The sequence below is a fragment of the Limanda limanda genome, chromosome 2 (assembly GCF_963576545.1).
Source record: "Limanda limanda chromosome 2, fLimLim1.1, whole genome shotgun sequence".
NCBI classification, from domain to species: domain Eukaryota; kingdom Metazoa; phylum Chordata; class Actinopteri; order Pleuronectiformes; family Pleuronectidae; genus Limanda; species Limanda limanda.
The window spans coordinates 26227311-26248799 of record NC_083637.1 but is presented as its reverse complement, the minus strand read 5'-3'; positions in this window follow the sequence as shown (position 1 = coordinate 26248799).

Genomic DNA, 21489 nt, shown 5'->3' with positions numbered 1-21489 from the left:
CACAATTAATTGGATATGACATTAAAATGACGTAATTTCTTAATGTGTCTGACATGCAAAAAGCTTATACTAGGTGTTCTGCTAGCTTTTGTTTCAAACTGTAAAAGTTTGTTCTAGCTCCACATAGCTCCCCTTCTCGCTAGAGCCTAGAATGTTGGCTGCTGGCATAAGTGATACAGACTAGTGAAACACGGACTGCAGTCATATCCGCAGACTTCCTGTTGATCCAAAGGTCGGTTGTGTAGGGTCGTAAAGAATAACATTTCTGATTAGATGCGGGTGGCTGTTGATAGGTGTAATGGGCCAGTCCCACTCATTCCCATCACTAAAGCACCTTGCACAGAGAATCCTGTTCATTTCTGTAATAAGTGCTGTGAGCGAGCGCTCATTCGGCCCCACCAGGTGCATCATTGACAGGAGGCAGAGTCACCTAAATCCTGGCACAGACCATGCTAATTTTTTGTTTTGTTTGTTCATACAGGTGCGGGGTCTCTAAATTGGAGAAAAGAATTACTTCGATTGGGCGATGGGTGCATGAGTCAAGCATATGTGAGTATCAGGAGGACGTTGGTGCTGATTTCTAATACTGAACAGCACCAATCTGTTTCTTCCGAATTGCACAATTCTTGTCCACGTGGCTTATCTGCTTTGTCACACTTATTGCAGCCTCTATATCCAGTGTCATATGACTGTTGGGCCTCGGTTGTCTCTGTATGGCCCGAGAGAGGTTTACTAGTTAAAATTATTCTATTTTGCTTAATTTGTTGCTGCTTGACAAGTCAAATAACAGCCAGGTTCCCAGTAAAACCAGTTTAAGTTAAACCCTTCTTGCTTGCCTTATAGTTTTAGTATAGTTCCATCACAATAACACATTGCTTTTCCCTTGGCTCTCCCCTGAGTCAGTTTCAGAATTTGGGTGTTGGCCTACTATTCTGTTTGATCTTTGCAGCTCAGAAGAATATGATAATTGCCTGTTCAGAAAAAGAAGGGAAATAGTAAAACTCACAGTCGTAGGATTATATATTTTTTTAACATTTATTTTGAGACCAGGCTCTTTTGGCCAACGAAATAAACTGTCACAACAGCTAGTTGGTGTTCTTGTTATGATTCTTGCTGCTCTCCCATTCAGAGGACTATCAAACCCAACCAGACACAAATTATTTTCAAGCAGGAAAACCAGTCTTTCTTATGCACAATGTTAATTTTGATGGATTACTGGATGGATTACTCCTACTGTACTTTTTTTGTGATTCATGTTTTTGTAATATCATATATGTAATAGAGATCTGTCAATCATAATTGGATGTACAGGGAGGGCTGGAGGTGGATAAAGATAATTTTACTAAGACCAAAAGAAACAGAGAACCCTAACACACACTGGATAATATGTTATTAGCCAGTGAAGTATTCACAGTAGCCTGAAGCAAGCGTAAACGTGCCCTAAAACCCCTTATTTTGGACCATGGGACCTATAGACTCAATAGAACAGCAGGGCAGATTTAGTGTCAAGCTCAGCTATGGACAGACAGTGTTGTCAGTGATTGGTGTTTGTCTGAGGACTCTGGGGGATTGCAGATATTGCAGGTTTTTTAACATATCAGCTCAGTGTCACCACTGTTGTTATTTTGTTGGCCTGATGGATGGGTGTTTGCAGCATTCATTTTATAGCCTTGGCTTTCACTCCAAAAGCAGTATCTGTGTGTAGAGGTGCGTGTATGATATTGTGTGTGTGTGTCTGTCCGCCTCTTTGTGTGTACGAGTTTTTTAAAAGCTGAATGACAGTTCCCATGATTGATACTACATGTAAAACTAAGACCGGCCCCGCCTGAACACTGTAATGAATTACGCTTGAACACAAAAACATGTCCTGAGATGACAGCAGCATGCCCCCCAATACCAATAAATCCATATTTCACCTTGTTTTCTGCTCATTTACTCCCTTTTCTTCCCGCCGAGGCATCATCGCCAAGTCACACAAGAGCAGGCTTTATCCTGCTTCACAGGAAAAGAGCAATTTCAGACAGGGGAAAAATGAGAGAGAAAATCTTTCTGTAGGGAGAAGAAGAGGGAGGCTGAAAATGAGAGAGAAAAGCTGACAATATATCACAAACCTGGGCCCACTGAAACCAGTCTATGCTCGATTTCTCACTCCAGCTGTCAGTGTTACTTAAAAATATCTGTCCACACCAAAAAGCTTAGCTAAGAACAGTTTGAACACAAAAAGCTTAGCAACAGGTAATGCAGCTCAGAGTGGATGCTGAAATCTGAGTTCCAATTAAATGTAAATTATTATGTTTTATTATATGTGTGACTAAACCCAGGTTTGGACTCACACTGATTTCTTATGGCTTTCTCAAATCTGATTGTGTCAGTATGCGAAAGGAACAGCGTTCTACCTGCACTCGCTGTGTGCGCCGCATTCTTTATCCGCCTTTCTCTATCATCCAGTGACTCATTTTAACTGACAGCCCACTGAGTGTCATTTGATGGCAAGCTTTATTCTGTCTAACTTCTTGCTGGGTTGCTCTTTTGTGCACTAAAACTGTCAGAATTAGATTGTGAACATTGTACCTCCAGCCTACCCTAAAATCATATTCACGCAGCGCTTTATCTTCAGTTAGGTCTGCTTGAGTAGGCAAGGGCCCTGAGCAGAATACATTAAAGCACGTCACTGCGTGTTTTCACAAGACACTGTGAGCAGCTCAAACTCTTTGGACTTACTTTGAACTGTTGGATGTGAACTTTTAAGGGACATGACTAGATGCATGTTTTGAAAAGTTTGGGATTTGGACTGAGACTCATGCTGTGCACAACCAAAGTTTTAATGACTTGACAACAACACTTAACCGCCTCAAAAGATTCACTTGCAGATGTACTGGCAAATGGCTGTCTGTGAACATGCTAAAGAGGGTTTCCTACACAAACACACATGAAAGCTTTTGGTATCTAGTTACGTGTAGACATGCAGAAGATAGGTAAATGCAAAAGCAGAGCATGAAAGCCAAGACCCCCACAGACAAACTCCGACACATCCAAATGACATCTTTAATATGCATACATACTCACATTAGAGGGAAGATCCCTTTATGAGTCAAAAGCTGCATATGGTGGAGAAACACACAAACACACATGCAGGGATCTGTTGTCCTTGTTGTTGTTTTTCTGCCTTGCCTTTCATGTTCAAAGCTTAGTGATTCCTGTCTTTTCGCCGAGGATAGAGGGAAAGAGCATTATCTGTGTGACGGGGTAGAGGTGAAGAAAGAGAAAAAGAGGTGGCAGAACGAATGAAAGGCAGAGGAGAATGTATAATTGAGCAACCTTGGCGATCTCACATCCTCATAACACGATTAGGACTAACCTGGCATCTAAATATGGAAGAGGGATATGTTCCTGCAGGTTACCGTTGCCACAGGCCTCCATATTTAACGTGATAATATTTCATATTTGTTGATTGCTTATTCCCTGTAGGCGGATGCGAGCAGGGTGCATCCTTCATAAACATCTGTGGGTATGGAAATAAAGCCACGTCTAAATGAAGAAATGCTCAATAACCAACAAAGAGGAGAAAACAGCCCCAGCGGTTAAATGAAGGTGCATGGATGTAAACGGTCAGGAGAGTCACCTCCTATTGCAGCCATCAACACAAACATCAGCTGAGATGATGGGTCAGAAGGGCCTGTTTGTGTGTGTGTGTGTGTGTGTGTGAGTGTGTGTAACTGTAATAAAAAGTCAGCATGAAGTCAAGATAATGCCCAGCAAATGGGCTCTAGTATCGTCTCTCTGTTCCCTAACAAACACACACACACACACACACACACACACACACACACACACACACACACACACACACACACACACACACACACACACACACACACACACACACGCAGTCGCTCATCGCACCCCTGGCACAAGGCCAAACTCAGCAGTGATGGGTTAGAGTGACAGAAGCAGCGGTTGGCAGAATATCAGTGAATGACAGCATGTGTATGGGTGAACATTAGTACATTAGTGTGTGCTCCTGCGTGCGTATGTGCGTTAGCCACATACCTCTTGTGTGTGTGTGTTGACAGAGACAGCTGTGCTTTAAACAGGAGCAGGCTGTTGGATAAATCAATGAGGCAGTGGGGTGGCCACCACCTCCCCTGTTACTCAGCAAAAAGGACCCCTATTCATGAGCACAGGACACGTATCAGTGTGTGTGTGAGGGGGGGGGGTGTGGCTGGATATCTGCCTGCTGAGCGCCTGCCAGCTACTGTTTATGGATCCTGCTGTGGACCCCGGCATAGTCCACTTTGTAGCAATCAGAACACACTCTTCCTCATCAAACGTTCTCTTTGTCGGATCAACAATGGTGCTGTTTTGTCCTTCAGCTTCATCCACTCTTCCTTGTATTGACTTCCTCATTTTTGTCTGTTTAACGAGAGTTAATAAACTTCAAGGAGACAGAACCAGAAATCAAGTCAGAAAAAGCATCTGATTGTAGTCTTTGATAAAGGCTCAGTTTTTGTGATTCCCCTTTTAGATCTTCCACTTGAGTCTTACTACAAATTGATGCAGGTACAAAGAGTCTGGGTCATTTGATCTTGTGAAGTTAGGCAATTTTATCAGAGAGCCTCTTTATTGACATAGAACCAGCACATTCCAGTGTTGTGCAGCCAGGGAAATAATATTATTGATATTTTAAGGTTTATGATGTTCTTTCCATGTTGTCATCAGACTCCTTACTATAATTTTGTAAGTAACACAATTTCTGGAACCTCTTCATGCATGATAATAGTCCACTCATATGAAAACACCAGTGCCTCTCATCAGAGCATTTTAAAAAAGCTTTGGCAATGTACATAGAATGCACAGATTTGTTTTTCAAGTGTGAAGGGGTCAAACTCCACCTCCAGATTTCAAATAGCAAAAGCAAAGTCTGGTCAACACATCAGGTTGTTGGATATGAAATGTTGACATGTCTAAGATTGTCTAAAACTGTATTCACACCAAGCGCGAAGCGGACGCTTGAGTTTGGCTGCAGGATCAATTTTGTTTACCTATGCTACTTTACAACCCACAAACATTCACCCATCCTCCTATGGAAAATAATATTATTTGCTGACTATTTGAGGACTATTTGCTGAAGTGACTAGCTGCTGCGATGTAAATGTCAAGTCCACAAGACCATCTAGAGATGCACATATTTCACAACATTCTAACATGCACGACTCAGGTCAGTTGTGCGAAGTGACTTGAAATTTGCATAATTTGTTTTACTTGATGAGAAAGGCACTCATGTCTATTTGCATCTTTACATTGACTTTGTATATAATCAGATATAGCAACGTTTTTTTTTTTTCAGGTTTGGTTTGATTGCACTAGAAGAAAGCCACAATGACAGGGACAGATGTGGAGGGTTGAACACTTTTTTTAAAATTAAAAGATCCAACTATTGTTCTTTAAACCTTGTAACAAATAATGCCATCACTGTTTTTCTCAGCTGAATACCGAGAGGCCTTCAGTGCAGCAGACCTTGTTGAGCCTTGGACGTGTTCAGTGTCCAAGTGCACACTCTGGAGGATTTAAGTCCCTGAATTGGAATACAACTTTTCCAAAGTTGTATTGAGGGCTGTGTGGAGGCCCATGCTAAGTATCCACCACAGACACTGGCCAACTCTGTGAAGATCAAACTTTTGCTATTGATTTCAAGAGGTGAGACCATATTTGACATTGTTTTGTCACAAGTAATTCTAAAATATTTCCACTTCATAGATGAATTATAAGACCTTGATACTGAACCATAAATGGTGCCAATTCAGTACTGTATCAAACAAGTTTCAGGTATAAGGGTTACTTCCGTGTAAATGCTTGCCCTTGAAAACGAGCGGGCCGGATTCGTGACATGTTGTAGCATGTTTATAAATGCGTATTTCATGCATGTATGATAAGACTTCTAGGTGCTTTGGGCTTGAAGCCATGAATATATTAATGCAAATGGAAACGGTAAACTAGAATGAAGATAATGTTCTGAAATGTAAGACAGTGGTTTGTTGCGTGTTAGTATCGTCTCAGAGTCTTGCAGTATAAACCCTTATACATTATTCCACTACTATGGAAATTGAGCATCCTGGACATATCCTTCGCCAAACCAGCGCAACCTGTTACAAAAGAAGGGGTCTTAGTCAGCCACCTGTTTCTATGGTTACAAAGACCAACTATCAGATAGGTAGTACACTGAGAAACACACTTCCTCTCAACCAGCATGTATCCTCTCTTTCTCTTTTTTTTGATGCCAGGGACACATCTACGCTCGAGATGATGAAAAGAAGATCCAACGTGTAGGAGGTTCTGAAGAAAAGTGAAGCAGGGTGCCACTGAAGCGCAGGTTAACCCACCTGAATAAGTACAGCATAGTTCTCGCTACATTAAAGAGGCACTTGTGTTGAAAGGCTCGTGTTTTTCTCTTTGTAACTGGCTTTGTTGTTCTATCAGGCCCATTCACTCGAAAAAGTTCCTTTCTTTTCTCCATCCCCACACGCTTACTCCTTCTGTCCTTCACCTCGAAGCAGAGGAGATTCTTATGATTCCCCATTTCTGAGGTTATTGATGTCACTTGCACTCCATCCTCTCCTCGTCACGACTCTCCCTGTGTCTCATTTTGTCGTACAGTTGGGGCCAACGTTATTCCTTCTCCAAGTGCTGTGATGTTCATCCTTATCTTTGAGTGTGTCTCTTCCTCTGTTTCGACACCTGCATGCTGTCAAGGAAAGGTATAAACGACACAGGAACTGGCAGCTAGTGCAAAGGCACAAAAAAGTCTTTGATGGTGTGGCATGCAGACTTCAAAACGTTTGGCGGACATTGTTCATCAAAGACCTCAGAGTCCAGGTAGTGGTAGTGTTGTTAGAGACGGCAGAGTTCTTTCAGTTGGTCCTAGTCGGGTTCTCACTAACATCAAGAAATGGGTAGTTTGTCTTTCACCTTTACTCTCTGCCTGGAAAGTTTACCTTATAGATTTCTGCGTCTGTGACATAAAATGTTAAGAAGTTGCGCTGTTCTACATTTAGCTACGGTACTCAGATTATGATATCTCCTAATTTTCCAACATACTAACCAATTCTATATATTTATTCAAATTATTTCAAATTGAATGTATAATTATTGAGTTCAAAGTATAACTTTTTATGCAAAACTACTTGTATAATTTCTGGAAAAATTGTTAATAATAAAAAACTTTGCCAGCAAAATATAATTAAATTACAGAGTAAAACAATATATTATCTTTGATTAAGATCTGATTAAGTGTAATAAACAGTAATTTCACAGGATTAATTATATCTCTAAATTCGAACATCAGGTTTGTTTTACAATTCTTTTGTTTCAGCCTTTTTAAAGAAATGTTTTGCCAAATTTGAAGGCAGGCGTATTTGCTTTCTTGCCAAGAGTTGGATAATAATGTTTATGCCATTCTCATGCCTTTAAGAAAGAGCTGCATCTGAATTTCCTATTGGAGTTCTGTAACAATGTCAGAGTAAAAACTAAATTAAAACTAGAACTTATTTAAACATAATTTGAATTTATGAGCTTAAGAGGTAATACAGATATTTTAAACTTTGGATTTAGATTTTTCCAGCATCTTCAACTCTTTAAATCGTAAAATGTACGGTAGCTTAGCAGGCTATACTTTTAAATAAATGTTACCCGTACATCCCACCCCCTCCCATTCGCCCTCTCGTCAAAGCTACGCCCCAAAAAAAATGACCAAACACAAAAGATTGGTTGGGTTCATTACAGTCCTGTGAGGTACACATTATCAAATTATATATAATACATTTATTTTATATTATTAAAGATGGAATTCCAGATGTGAGGAGGATTTCAACAAATAAAAAGTGACTTAAAATAAAGTGTCATAAAAAATATATCAATCTGTTCGACAAACACTCCAAAAGAGAGCAAGCAGGTTCCCTAGGAGCTGAAAACAGTTCCAGAGCAGAGCACGAACATCAAACACAAAATCTGCCTCAAAAGGTTTTAATCAAATCTAGATTGTTGAAATAATCTGGTAAACAAAGTTCTATCTCCTGTATTACTACTTCTACAGCAATGTACAGCATCAGAGTGAGTTTTTGACGCATTGGATCATCCAGATTTGGAAGCATCCCACTGGGAAATTCTCCAGATGGTCAGTCCACCATAGGCTAAAAATAATTGTTTTAGCTTAATCCCTGTTTTTAAATGCTTATCTATGTGTAGTGGGTGACATCTGTTTCAAAAATGCTGCAGCACAAACTTGAGGAAGGCTCTCAATGACTCACACTACATGTCACTGCGAGGGAGCACACTTCGACATGTTCTCTTTTTAAAAACGTCCAAATGTTGAATGCTTAATATTTATAGTGGCTATTATTTCTGTCTTTAACGCAATCTGTTGCAATACTTCAAGGAGTAGTTTATGTTGAGTGTGTCATGGCCTGATTGAGTGTCAGTGCATCATTGAAGAGCTGAACCAGTTTCAGTCAAAAAGCCCGGGGCAATTTTTTTTTGTTTGTCCTTGAAGTGATATAATGACTTATCACACCAGTGAGCTGAAGTAAATGGAGTATGTGTGGCTTCTATAAAACAAACCAAAAACAGTCTAATATTACACCTACTTTGATGGATAAATTGAGGTAAATTGAGCGGAACATATTGTTTATATAGTTAAAAGCACAAATACAGGCGTGCGCTTCAAGGTGGAAGATATTTGGTGGATGTGTAAAATTTGATAAAGTAGCCACTGAACAAATCACTGTTGCGACCACACACACACACACACAGGCATGCACCCACTCAGAGTCAAAGGGATTGTTGTCATCAAAATGAGACATACACACAAAAACACTGAGCATCTCGGGAGGAATGTTTATTTTCAGAAGCTGTCTCTTTCACTTCCTCTCGCTCTCCTTCAAAGATCCTTGCCTCACCCAAGCTGAGTGAGTCGCTGCCATGCCACCGCCGAGAGTTTGGAAGTTAAAAGACGGTGTTTATTGTTTCTAAAGGAATATGAGAATACACAGACATTTTCATTCCACTGCTGTGTTTTTGAAGTGCAATCTCTGTTTATCTGTCTGCAGGGTTTTAGTTTACATAGGAGAGTACGCAAATAGAATGCTATTAAATTTTTGTATAAAATAAACTTCAAATGTGGTATGTCGTGCTCTCATGATAATTGCACTGTTTAAGAACCCTTACATTTTTCAGTGATGCTATTAGTGGAGGTAAATTTGAACCTGATACACAAGAACAATGACTAGGATTTGCACAGGCACGCAACTAATACCACTGGCTTTTCCAATCCAAATAATAATGCATAATGTATCTTATGAACACAAATTATTCATCAACCTCATCGTTTTTTCACTGGGACGTCGTCACACATGCTGGGCATCACCATGCAGTGTTTCTATTCCAAAAGAAAATGTATACATTAGACAAAAAGTAGCCCTTGCTCCTACAGGAGAGTGCAAAAATGATTAACATTCCAAGTCAAATTTGAGGCTTTTTGTTTTCATCTACTGTAACTTTTTATTCATTAGTGAATGTTTGTTCATGTGTTTTTTTGACACTGTTTCTTGATGCTTTGATGCCTTTTCAGTTTTTGATTAAAACTTATAGGCTAAATGGTACTTTCTTTGGTTCTAGTTGCAACTTTCGGGCTGCTCTCTCTCTCCGCTGGTCTGTACTATTTTTTTTCATTTACTGCAAGTGCATTGAATGATGAATGATGAATGATATTGGTTAGTGGCTAGTGGATATTGGTTTTGCTGTACTTTTTAGAATGCATTGTAGGATCCTATAAGCCTACAATATAGGGTATACACATTCTCACTAAACTTTCAGACAGCACTATGAAATGCAGAACTCCGTATAGAAGACTATATAGTGAGTGGAGAGGGATTTTGGACAGTTAATACATCACCTTGTTGACATGTACTTAATGGCATTAATAATAGATTCACTTTTTGTTTTTCGATGATTCAGGACCCTGGTGTTAGACACGCTGGTTCACTGTTGGGACTTGAATGAATAAGTGTGTTATCAAGTGTGTTAACCTGTGCTTTTTCTCTGTCAGGTTAAAATGATTATCAATAGACAGGTTTCCAATTTAAATATAATGAGGTTTAGGCATACAACATTTCTACATTGCTAAAACACACACATGATGCCACTCAGACACACACACACGTATTGTTATCATACAGAAAATTCCAGATATTTACCTGCACAAGAACACATACACCCCATCATTCTTGATACTAGTCACTTAGCATGTATGACAGTCCAGCTGTTTGCTATCACTCTGAATGGGGCAATAGACATATCCCAGCTGTCTCCAATAATATCACAAACCTGCAGTGTTTACTGGCAATACTACAGTGTTGAAAAACTGCAGTTTGTTTATCAGCCAATCAGGATTATGGGAGGGGACTCTGCACACCCGCAGTTCACGATGAAAAACTATTGGTCTAACATCATAATGCATCTTCAGTCTGAAGCCACCGATCCATCACCTCTATCAGCTGCCATCACTGACACTAAAGGCACATCAAAATGATCAACAGAACATTTAGCCTGCACTAAACAGCCATAAACAGTAACTGTGTGCGCTGTTCTACCTTAAAACAACAATGAAATCCAGGGCCTTAACCCCAACTATGACCACAGCTTGTCTAACCCTAACCCTAGACTTAAAATGTATCATGATTAAATGTAGGTACCTACAACATGAGTAATACCTGAACCACCAAAACCACAAGCAAAACAGACACACACACACGAGCAGTATCATGAAGCTCTGGTGAGAGTGATGTGTCACGTTACACATTTCCATGCAGCCATGAGCTATGATCACTATCAACCAAGCTGGCTTTGATGTAAAAGCTCTCATTCCCTCTGACTCGCTCTCTCAGCTTTGTCTCACATAATCTAGATGACTACCATTCCAGGAGTCGACGCAGCGTTGTGTGTTTGCCGAGCGTTGTCTGTTGCAGCATGTGCATGTTTCTCTGTGTGTTTGCGCGGTGCAGATATGTGTGGATGTGTTTGTGCTTTGAGAGCAGATCGTGGCTCATTTGTGGCGTCGCAGCCCGATTTTACAGAGAGGCTGGAGTTTGGCAACATCAAAGGCTCCAGACAAAACCTACTGGATTTTCATCATCGCTTATCATTGTTTTACTTAATTGCTTCGTCACAGTGGGTCTGATGTGTGTTCAGTTTGCCTATGTGGATTGAAACCAACATACATCACTGATAAATGGCAGTATGCCTCTCTGTGTGTCCTTATCAGACAAATACATATCGTGAACTGCTCCCTGTGCATACATCTGGAGACACTCCTTTACTGACTGTTGTAGTTAGTTGTAGCACAATTAACCTTTGGTATGCATATTTGTCCCAAGATAATTTAAGTTTACAAAACTCCTGACACTGCATTAGAAACTCAAAGACAATAATTAAAGTCTAGTAATATGACCTGAGCAATAGCAAACAACAGGAATCTACACGACTAACAAAGAGCGTGAACAGACCAACAATGGAGAAAAGTTTAAAAGCTGCTTCAGCTGTCTGCTTGTTTCATCAGACTTGCACCTGTCCAAATGCTGGATGTATTTGCTAAAACCTAAGCTAATGAGCACTTTTAATTGTGATAGTGTTAGATTATATGTTGAGAAAGTGCCATAAAAATATGATAACGTTAATCGATATGCAAATTAAACAAATACAAATTTGACATTCAACAGAAGCTCCAACTTCTTAAATGAGATTATGTTCTGCTTTTCTTTGTTTTAATGACAATCAGCTGATTGTTGATGTGCTTTCAACTCTTAGTTAAATGAAACAAGCTATTTTAAAATGCTATTTTGGCCTTTGGGAAATTATAATCAGAGTTTGTATCTACCTGCTGGTATTTGATAGACAATATGACAAATAGAATATAATTTGCTGTTTAATTGACAGTGAACATAGTTAGTTGCATATTGCTGCAGCCGCTCCCACTTAAAGCAACAGTTCAGTATGTGTCAATCAGGAGAGACTGGTAGAAATTGAATGGTAAATAAGAATACATTTAGATTAAATATTAACTGCAGGGATAGACTTGTGACTTTGGCAGGAAGTAGGACTATGGAAGTATAATCCTATGAATTAGATGCTTCAGATACAAAAGTGATGGGGAATGGAGCATGAAGTTGGGACGTCTAGTGAAGGATTTCTGTTAAAAGGTTTGTTGGGAGATGACCGGATCCCAGAGATCAGGTGATACAGGTTGTGTTGGATGATGATGAGAATGAGCTGGTCGAGATTAGGGATAGCAGGAACTGTGCTTGTGACTTCAGAGGTACACGCAGAGGAAAGTCTTCCTGACTGACCTTTAGCAATGCTTAATTTATATCAACAATGATTCGAATGACTACAAGTGAGGTGAAAGGAGTCTCAGATAGTGACAGACTCGATAACAATTATCATCCAGCTCAGTGATCCACTAAGCTTCACTGTTAGATGATGAGATTTGTCATCTAACAGTTCTGTGATTTCAGAGGACAATTTACTGCTAACACATGATGGCCGCATTGATGATGTGATTGCATTGTCAATCCACCTACAACAACTACACTGCAGAATTATGAATCACACATGATTGTTCCAAACCAGCGAGCAGCAGCAACTAGCAGCCATGAACCAGTAAACACAGGAAGAATTCATGTCCTCAGTTCTCACATTACTAAAGGCACCTCTGGATTGTGAAGTCGAGACCAACTGAAAAAGCGAAATCATTAAATATTACAGCTTCACAGATATATACCGTCTTCTATCTTGTTTTTGGTTACTTGTTGTGATGCAATCTTGGAGTCCATTGTCTATCGTCTGATGACGAATTAGTCTCTGGGAGCAATGGCCAATATCCTGGGATTTTCAGAGTAGATGGCAGATATAACCGTACATCATTTCGTTGTATCAAACGTGATTAATCAAACATGAACATAAAAATGTTGTCCCTTGACTTGGTTTATGGAGATTTGTTATGACATGGCCTGGAAATGGCTATCACATCTCAAAGTTGAAAAACTGGAGACACACTAGATGTATAAATATATAATAATGCCAATTGTCAATGGAGTCATTGATTGACATTAATTTCCTGGAGACTAAATGAAGGACACCGAAATAATGGTTTCATAACTGTTAAAGGACGTTAAGCAAAAGCAAACTGTTGGCTTGAGAAAGAAAGTTGAGAGCAGGTGACAAAAGGCTATCACCCATAGTGAGAACTGTTGGAAGTGGTGAGGGGGGAAAACGGCTTGTCCTGAAAGTGATGACAAAAAAGGATTCCAGCAGACAGAAGAGACATCAGTGCCACAGAGGGCAGTGTAGTGCCACCTCGGTGTCATCTAAAGATGACAGAAGAGCAGCAGTGACTGGTGAGACCCATGAAAGGCATCAGTCAGCCACAGAGCTGCACTGGACCACCCCGAGGTGGTGAACATTTCGTTTGATTTGTTGCAGCTTAACAGAAAAAGATCTGAGTTATATAATTCAATTAAAATCAAACAGTTCATCATTCATGGCAAATAATTAAAACTGAATGTCATTAACTGATCTCCTATAAGATTAGGTTGCATCGACTCAGGCCAGGCTTAGACTGGGGGAGTTGATGGCTCATTTATCTCTGATTCAGCCCTCCCAACAATCAGAGGAGAGATCTGGTCTGGGACCTTGGTCTGCACCGATGTCCTGCCCAGATTATCGAGTAGTTTGAGAGGTTTGCAGACCCAGTCTTAAACCTCACTAACTGATTGCAGACTTGTTGGCGCCATATTTAGGTTCTCAAATGTAGATGACCACACTCATGATTGTGTCAATACTTTGATGATAACCAATGAGGAGCAAGTCTTCAAGGAGATGGAACATAACTTTTGAAATGACTGACTAGGTGTAGCACTACACTGGCATATTTTTTAAGCTTTGATCGTAAAAGCAGCTGACTACCGCAGCTGAAAAAGACACTGATAAGACCAGTTAGAGTGAATCATGAAAGTTAATTGCTGGCTGGATATGAAATTGGCTGTAAGTTACGACAAAAGCTGTGTTTGTTGTGGATTGACAATGCAATCACATCCTCAACACGGCCATCACGTGTAAGCAGTAAATTGTCCTCTGAAATCACGGAACTGTTAGATGACGAGATTTGTCATCTAACAGTTCATCCATCATCCACTTTACCATCTTGCATCTTATGGAGGACTTTGCCAATGATGTGTGTGTGTGTGTGTGTGTGTGTGTGTCTGATTGTGTGTGTGATTTCTGTAATGATTCCCCATGGTGAGCAGGCCTAGGGCAGATGTGATGCACCAGATGTTATCTTTTATTTCTGCTTCCTCTCCTTGCCTCCTCGTGACAGATATACAAAAATCCAACACGAAACACTGCCATACATACTAATGTACTGGGTAAACTCACAAAATGTGCTTTAAGAATTGACTCTGTTAGCAGTGAAATAAATAAATGATTTAACAAGCAGCTCCATGAAGCACAATTTTGTTTAGTTGACATGCATGCCATTGTGTGTGACTGTGACTATGAAATTGAGTGCATAAATGATTGATACTAAAAAGAACAACTGAGTCAATTATTTGTTCTGTTGCCAAATGTGTATATTTGATCCTGTATTAAAGCATAATCATTCTCAATTTGCGAAAACAATAAACCAATGGCAAGCCATTGTGATTTATTATCTGAAAGAAAAATTGTTTCCAAGTAAGCTCTTCTTAAAGGACCAGTTCACATTTCTGAGAAATCTGAAGCTGAGCTGTAAACTTGTCTGTCTCAGCTTGACTCATTTCAGACTATTGTGTCACTTGACTCACCTAGTGGCTTTACCAACAGCCAATTAGCTTGTATGGCTGCAGTTTTCCCCACAAATTTAAGTTTGAAAGAATTTGACTGGACTCAATTTGTTCAGTCGAACACTTCACGTAGTTCTGCTCGCCTGTGGTGCCTCCTCACCTGCTGCTAACAGGTGAGCCAACGGATTTGCTTCAGGCGGATTCATGGTACAAAGAAGACAAACAGCCTCACCTTTGATCCTTGCCTTCACCAAAATACTTCCACACTCTCAGATGCTTTGTTGTCATGATTGTCTGCTAAGAAAAGCCAGGGTCCTCCATTTTTGGGGCAAATCAAGGTAACATTACAGGTTTACTCTACTGATCGCCCTCTGCTGGATCAGGAGACAAACTCAGTCGGTCTGATGTACGTCTGGACTTTTCCCCTCACATTTCGAATGAAAGTCTCAATTTCGAAAAAAAACATGACAGCCTTAATAGCTTGTTGTGATGTCAGTGAGTTTTGGATGGAAGAAAAAATACAATTATGAATTCACTGATTAGTTTGAGAAATTGTTGTGTGATTGTATGACATCAGCATTGAACTTTACTCATACAAGAAAATTTGTTTTTATTCTTCTTCCTGTCCTGTGAAAAAACCTTAATTATGCTTCAGTTAAATGTTGTGTGATTTCATATCTCAGAGTTGGGGGGACATTTTTAGTTAACTCAACCTTAGTCAAAAACCCATCACCAACATCAGTACTTCAACTAGGTTCCTATAGTGTATATATATACTAAACCCAGTAGCTGACAACATGGATCTTATACCTGCATTGTGGTGAGTCAGTCAATTAAAACATTATTTCCTGTGCTGCTATTGATAAATCAGCTAGTTCCCATTAATAAATAATTTGTTAAATAAAGACATTTATCACCAATGCATTTGTAAATAAACAAACAAGCACGCAAACAACCATAAATAAATAAGATCAGTTAGTTTAAGAAAAAAAGGTTGTGGTGTACAGTTTGCCAATCACGCAAGTAATGGAAGTCGGGCTTTAGATGTTATTGTATTTCATTTTTCATTTGTCTCTGTTGCTCTTGGCCTATTCAGTTGCATTTGTGGTTCTTCGCAGAGTTGGCTGAGGAAGACCTGGTCACCTCCTGGAATTTACTAAAGAATAAAACTCCTCAGGTCAGATAGAGCTACATTACTTGTTTAGATATCAACCACGATCAGTGTATATTATTTATATCAGTATTTAACTATAAACCAAAGTAGTAAACATAGAGATTCTAATATATTACACAAACAATATCAATTGTTCTGCTACTTAAATTCAATACCGGGTGATGTGGATAACTCTGGGTCTAAAGGATGTACATAGATCACCGCCACATTCCTTACACTGCATATTATGCACTGCTCAGCAAGCACATCCTAGGGTGGCAGGCGAATTCTCATTAGGAAGACACACCAGTGGTTTGACACAATGCCAAACATATTCTCCACCACTCTTCTTGCCTGTAGTTATGAATAATAATAAATAATTACTTCATCATTGTTCTTTGATTATTTATTTGACAATAACCATCAACGAGATTGATTAACATTTCATTACCATTGTTACTTGTAGTTTAAAAAATCACTTTTCTTGTGTCAGGCCTTTGTTTCAGCCCTAAAGAGGTATTACAGCATCCTGCAAAAATCTAGAGGACAAGTTGAGAGGGACTAAAAAAGAAAAATCAATTTGACTACAACAATATGATAGTGCTGTATTCAGTGATGCAAAGTCCATTTAAATAATCAGATAATTTCCCTGTGACTAAATAAACATCTCTCTTCTGAAAATATATGTTTAGTACATTTTCATTCTTGGGAAATGATGAATGGCCTACGGACAGTGCAGGACTGACCTTGAAAGAAAAATCATTCAGGACACAGTCAGTAGCAATGTCCAACATAGGCTCTTGTAGTTGTCACCTGAAAGAAGAGGAGGGTGATGAATTTCTAACAGAAAACCTACTGATTAATCCTTTTGAGGATTATTCTTCCTAATGCCACATTTTAGCACTAGATTGGACCACATTTATAGAGAAAATATATGTACATAATTGTATATAGATGTAAATGTATGTATTGATATTGATATTAAAGTTAAAGACCTCGCACTCTTCCCCTGTGGTGTTGTATCAAGGATAAAACAAAGATCAAATTGTGATATATGGATAATGCAAAAGTGAAAAAGATGTAATTAAACGCACTTACTAAATGCTTGTTACTGTAGCTTTTCCATGTAGCCGTATTCCTTTATTACGTTTATTATTAATACAGTAATGAAATAATGCACTTAATGACTGATGGAAAAGTAAGAATAATAGAGTATTATTATGTTGTTAGGGCACAGTCAGCAGGGTACTTTAATTCTCTCAGTCATTTACCATGTGTTGGGCAAGGCCCAGTGATCTGACATAGAACAAAGAGTCGTAAAACCTTAGGCCAGGCTCGGGTAACCCCTTACATTTAAAAATCCAGCATGGGCCCTTATCTCCATGTGGCAGCAGGTCACTTCCTGGGTCCCCCTTGTAAGCCCGCCCCTGGGGGCCAAATCCTGACAACTCAATTGGCTGGAGGGCCACACTGACCCCTGACCCCTCCTCCCAGGGGGGAGTCACCTGGTACATGACTTAAAAAGGCTGAGCTCACAGAAACCTCTCTCTCTTCACCCAGATGCCCCAGCAACAACAGAACCCCTCGGGGTTCTACTAGTTAACTCGGTATTTTTAAGAGACTCTCTTTGTCCTCTTCTTTTCCACGCTGCTCAAGTTGTTTTCTGACCTCAAGAGGTCTAACCACACGACTCAGTAACTAAGGAGGCGATTAGACGTTTGTTTTATTCATTTCAATTCATTTCATTCATTTTTCTTTTACCTTAGTTGACGTTTTATTTTGGAAAGGACTTTTCCTGTTTTAACTTGGAAAGATCAAACAGGAAATTGCTCGCTGGACGATCTCAGACTGTTTCCTTTTCCACACGGACTTTACTCTTATTCTTTCTCCACACGATCTACAACGGCTACAAACAGCCGCACGTCCCTGTGAGGCAGCACGATCTCCGCTGCTGCAGAAGAAGACGAAACCTCATCTCGCCACGGAGCACGACGGATCGGCTCCGGCCCAGCTGCGGTGCTCACGAGAGCCCGCCTGAGAAACTTCAAGCGATTCACTGAACCTCCGGGGATTCGCGCCAAGGCGCATGCAACCCACGAAATCACGGTCACAGTAAGAGGCTTATGTTGTCTGGGCAGATGTTAGTTTTGATACGTAGCATATTGATTTAATATTTGATTGTATCTGTTGCGAGACCGCTGAGTCTCATTGTTTTAGCCGGCTACGACGAGCCGCTACTTCCGGTTCATTTCCAGGTTTTGTGTTAGTGGTTAAGCGCTGCGAGGAAAGCCTCCAGCCACGCTGTTAACGTCTGTGTTAGTCTGCAGTGAGTTTACCGATCAGAACCTCAGCCCACAACGTCCGCTTTGGGCTGAGGGGTGAATCACTGTTAATCTATCTCTGGCGTATTTTTAAGAGCTTCTTTGAACTCTCCTTACATGTGTTCTCTCTCTCTCTCCTTCTAAACCGACCTATACACACTTCTGACCTGTATTTATAATACAGGTCATGTCATATAGTTAAATATATGCTTAGAGAGGCTGAACACATCTGGAAACCATTCGGCCCCCAAAGCCAAGCAGAGATAAGAATTCTCTTTGTCTAAAATTCCCTTTGTGTAATTCATGTGACGACCACCAGTGTGCGCTCCGGCCACATGGTGTCATTAACATAGACTCCATCTTGAATAACGCAAGTTAACCCACCATTTTGAGTCTATTATTGCCACGCCTCCGCTCTCTCTCTCCTCCCATCCTGGCTCTAAATTCATAACGGCTCCGCCATCTTGTTTTGTAGTCAATCCGCCATTTTGAGAGTTTTTAGGCCTTGATTCCACGAATCATGATCGGCCTCCATCTTAGATGTGATGTCACTACGCGTCATCGCCACGCCCCTTCTTTTTCTCTCTCTCTCGCACACACACACACACACACACACACACACACACATTGATAGACACAGACAGATACACACACACAGAGACACATAGATGGACCAGAGGTTACATGCGTGTTCTAAATTGTGATAAGCTGCTGTTGTTATCTTTGAAATATGGGAGTTTGTTAAAATGATAAATCATTAAATAACACTAACTTTATTTCACATACACACACATAGACACACCCACACAGAGAGACACTTTGACACAGACACACACACACAGAGACAGACATACATAGGTAGACCGCAGGTTTTACATGTATTTTCTGAATTGTGATAAGTGCTGCTGCTGTGTTTATCTTTGAAATATCGGAGCTTGTTAAAATGATAAATCATTGAATAACATTATAACTTTATTTCCCCTTTTTAATAAATACTTTTGTAATTAAAGTATCTGTAGTCTGTGATTATTTGTGCATAAGTGTGTGATTGCAGCTGGATTATGATTGCCTGTGCTCGAACTTAGAAGCCTTCACTGTTTATTAAGTAATCGTTAATATTAAAATATTGACATTATTAATTTGACATTTATCATTATGAGACTGATAATTATAGCTTGACATCGTTGGTCCCTGGGAAACCAGGGTGGTGCCCCCCCCTTTCTCAATTATTAATATAGATAGTATTATTCTTAAATTGATAATTTTATTGTTTTTGACTAATTATTTTCATTATTCTTGGTTGATAACCTTATCATTGTTAATTGATAGCTTGTACTTTCTAATTGATAATTCCTATTTTCTCATTAGTGGTTTTATTGTTATTTGATTACTGATCATCTTCAATTAATAATTTAATTATTTTTGATAGATAATTTTTATTATTTTAATAATCATATTTCATGATTATTAATAATTAGCCAACGTCAAGTCTACTCCTATTGCACAACACATGAGTGGGGAAATTCTTTTCCTAATCCTCCCTCCCCAGTGTAATGGCATATATCATACAGGATGCAGTTATCTAGAGCATATTTTTCTCAGTGTCTATGGGCTGTAACTTCCCTATCGCCTAGATGAGTTACCGTCAGTGGTTCCCTGGTGAAATACTTTCTCCATAGTTGGTGTTTTCTCTGCTTATTAGAGGTGGCACCAACTTCTCTGAACAGCAGAACTGCTTCCGCAATTGACAAATACTGACAAAAGAGGGGAGCGCTCCTCACCTTCATGCTATAAATTTGCATGAACCCTGCATGAACTTGAGTCTTGACACATCCATTGGCAGATCCAAATTTAGTTTTTTAATGTTCTTAACAATCCATCAGTACTTTATCTGCAACTGCAGCAAGTAACGCTTGATTCATATTTTAAGATGCTACAAAGTATTCAGCTAGACACAATAGTGTAAAGCTTTGTTTAGAACGGGATTAGTTGCTATGGAAACGGCACGCTGTCTTGTCTAATTGAAGTCATTTAGATTTGGCAGGTTTCAGAATAATGTCAGACCAGCTCATTGCAGGAAGCTGCAACTCCCATTATAACTTCCTGCAGACTACACCTGCAGTTGGCTTACTTCATGGTAACCAGTACTGGGATTTAACTAGGGTGGGATACCAAGATCAGGTACTGGTTCTTATTCAGCCGGTACCTGCCAGACTGAATCACAACTCTGTGCCTCACTTTGGTGCCTGAGCTCTGTACTGCAGTAGTTGCCCTGCTTACAGGCGATATAAACATCCTCAAACATAACATTTTACTCTGGCTGCAACACACTCAGGCAGCACATAACGTTAGACACTTCAACAAAATGCCTAAAGCTAAACGTCAGGATACTTTGTCTATTTATTTGCACTCTTACTTAAGTAAAGATGTTTGTACTTTCTCCACTGCTGATTGGGAGGAGAGAACTACCGGGTAACGGCTAGAACATAGTACGAAAATAGTCTTGCACAAAAAAAACACAAATCCTCATTTCTATATCTTGCTTTCCAGACACATGAGACACAAGGGGATTTTTTAGATGTTTTTACATTTTTATCAGATTTTGTCCAGGCTAACTGTTCCCCAGCATAACCGTCTGCTGCTAACGGCTACATATGTGCAGACATGAGAGTTGTATCCAACTTTGAATCTAGCTGCATTTCTACGTGGGAGGCATTTTATCTATTTGCATTTTTTTTGTTGCCCTTCTTGTCGCTCTAGGACAGGTACACTCAAAATCTTATTTGTGCTTTTAAATTATTTTGTATCTGTTTACAGTTATAGTTTCAGCAATTGTTGGCCTCTGAGCATTGACACTAGATGTTCGACCTACTCTCAGTACTGTGCCTGAATGCCTCATGTGTAGACCCTGAAGGAGAACTGAAGAATCTGCTCTGCTAATGTGCTGCTCATATACTACTACTCCCAGATACGATAGTACAAAATCGGGAAAAAATACAGTGCTGTTATATTTTTATATTGCTTTTGTTTCTTTGTAAGCTTTGTGGGATAATGCCATCTCTGTGCATTTTCCCAGCAACACAGCAGAGTAAAGCACAGCTATGGTTTTGATTTTGGCATTTACATTGCTTTTAAACTGATGCTT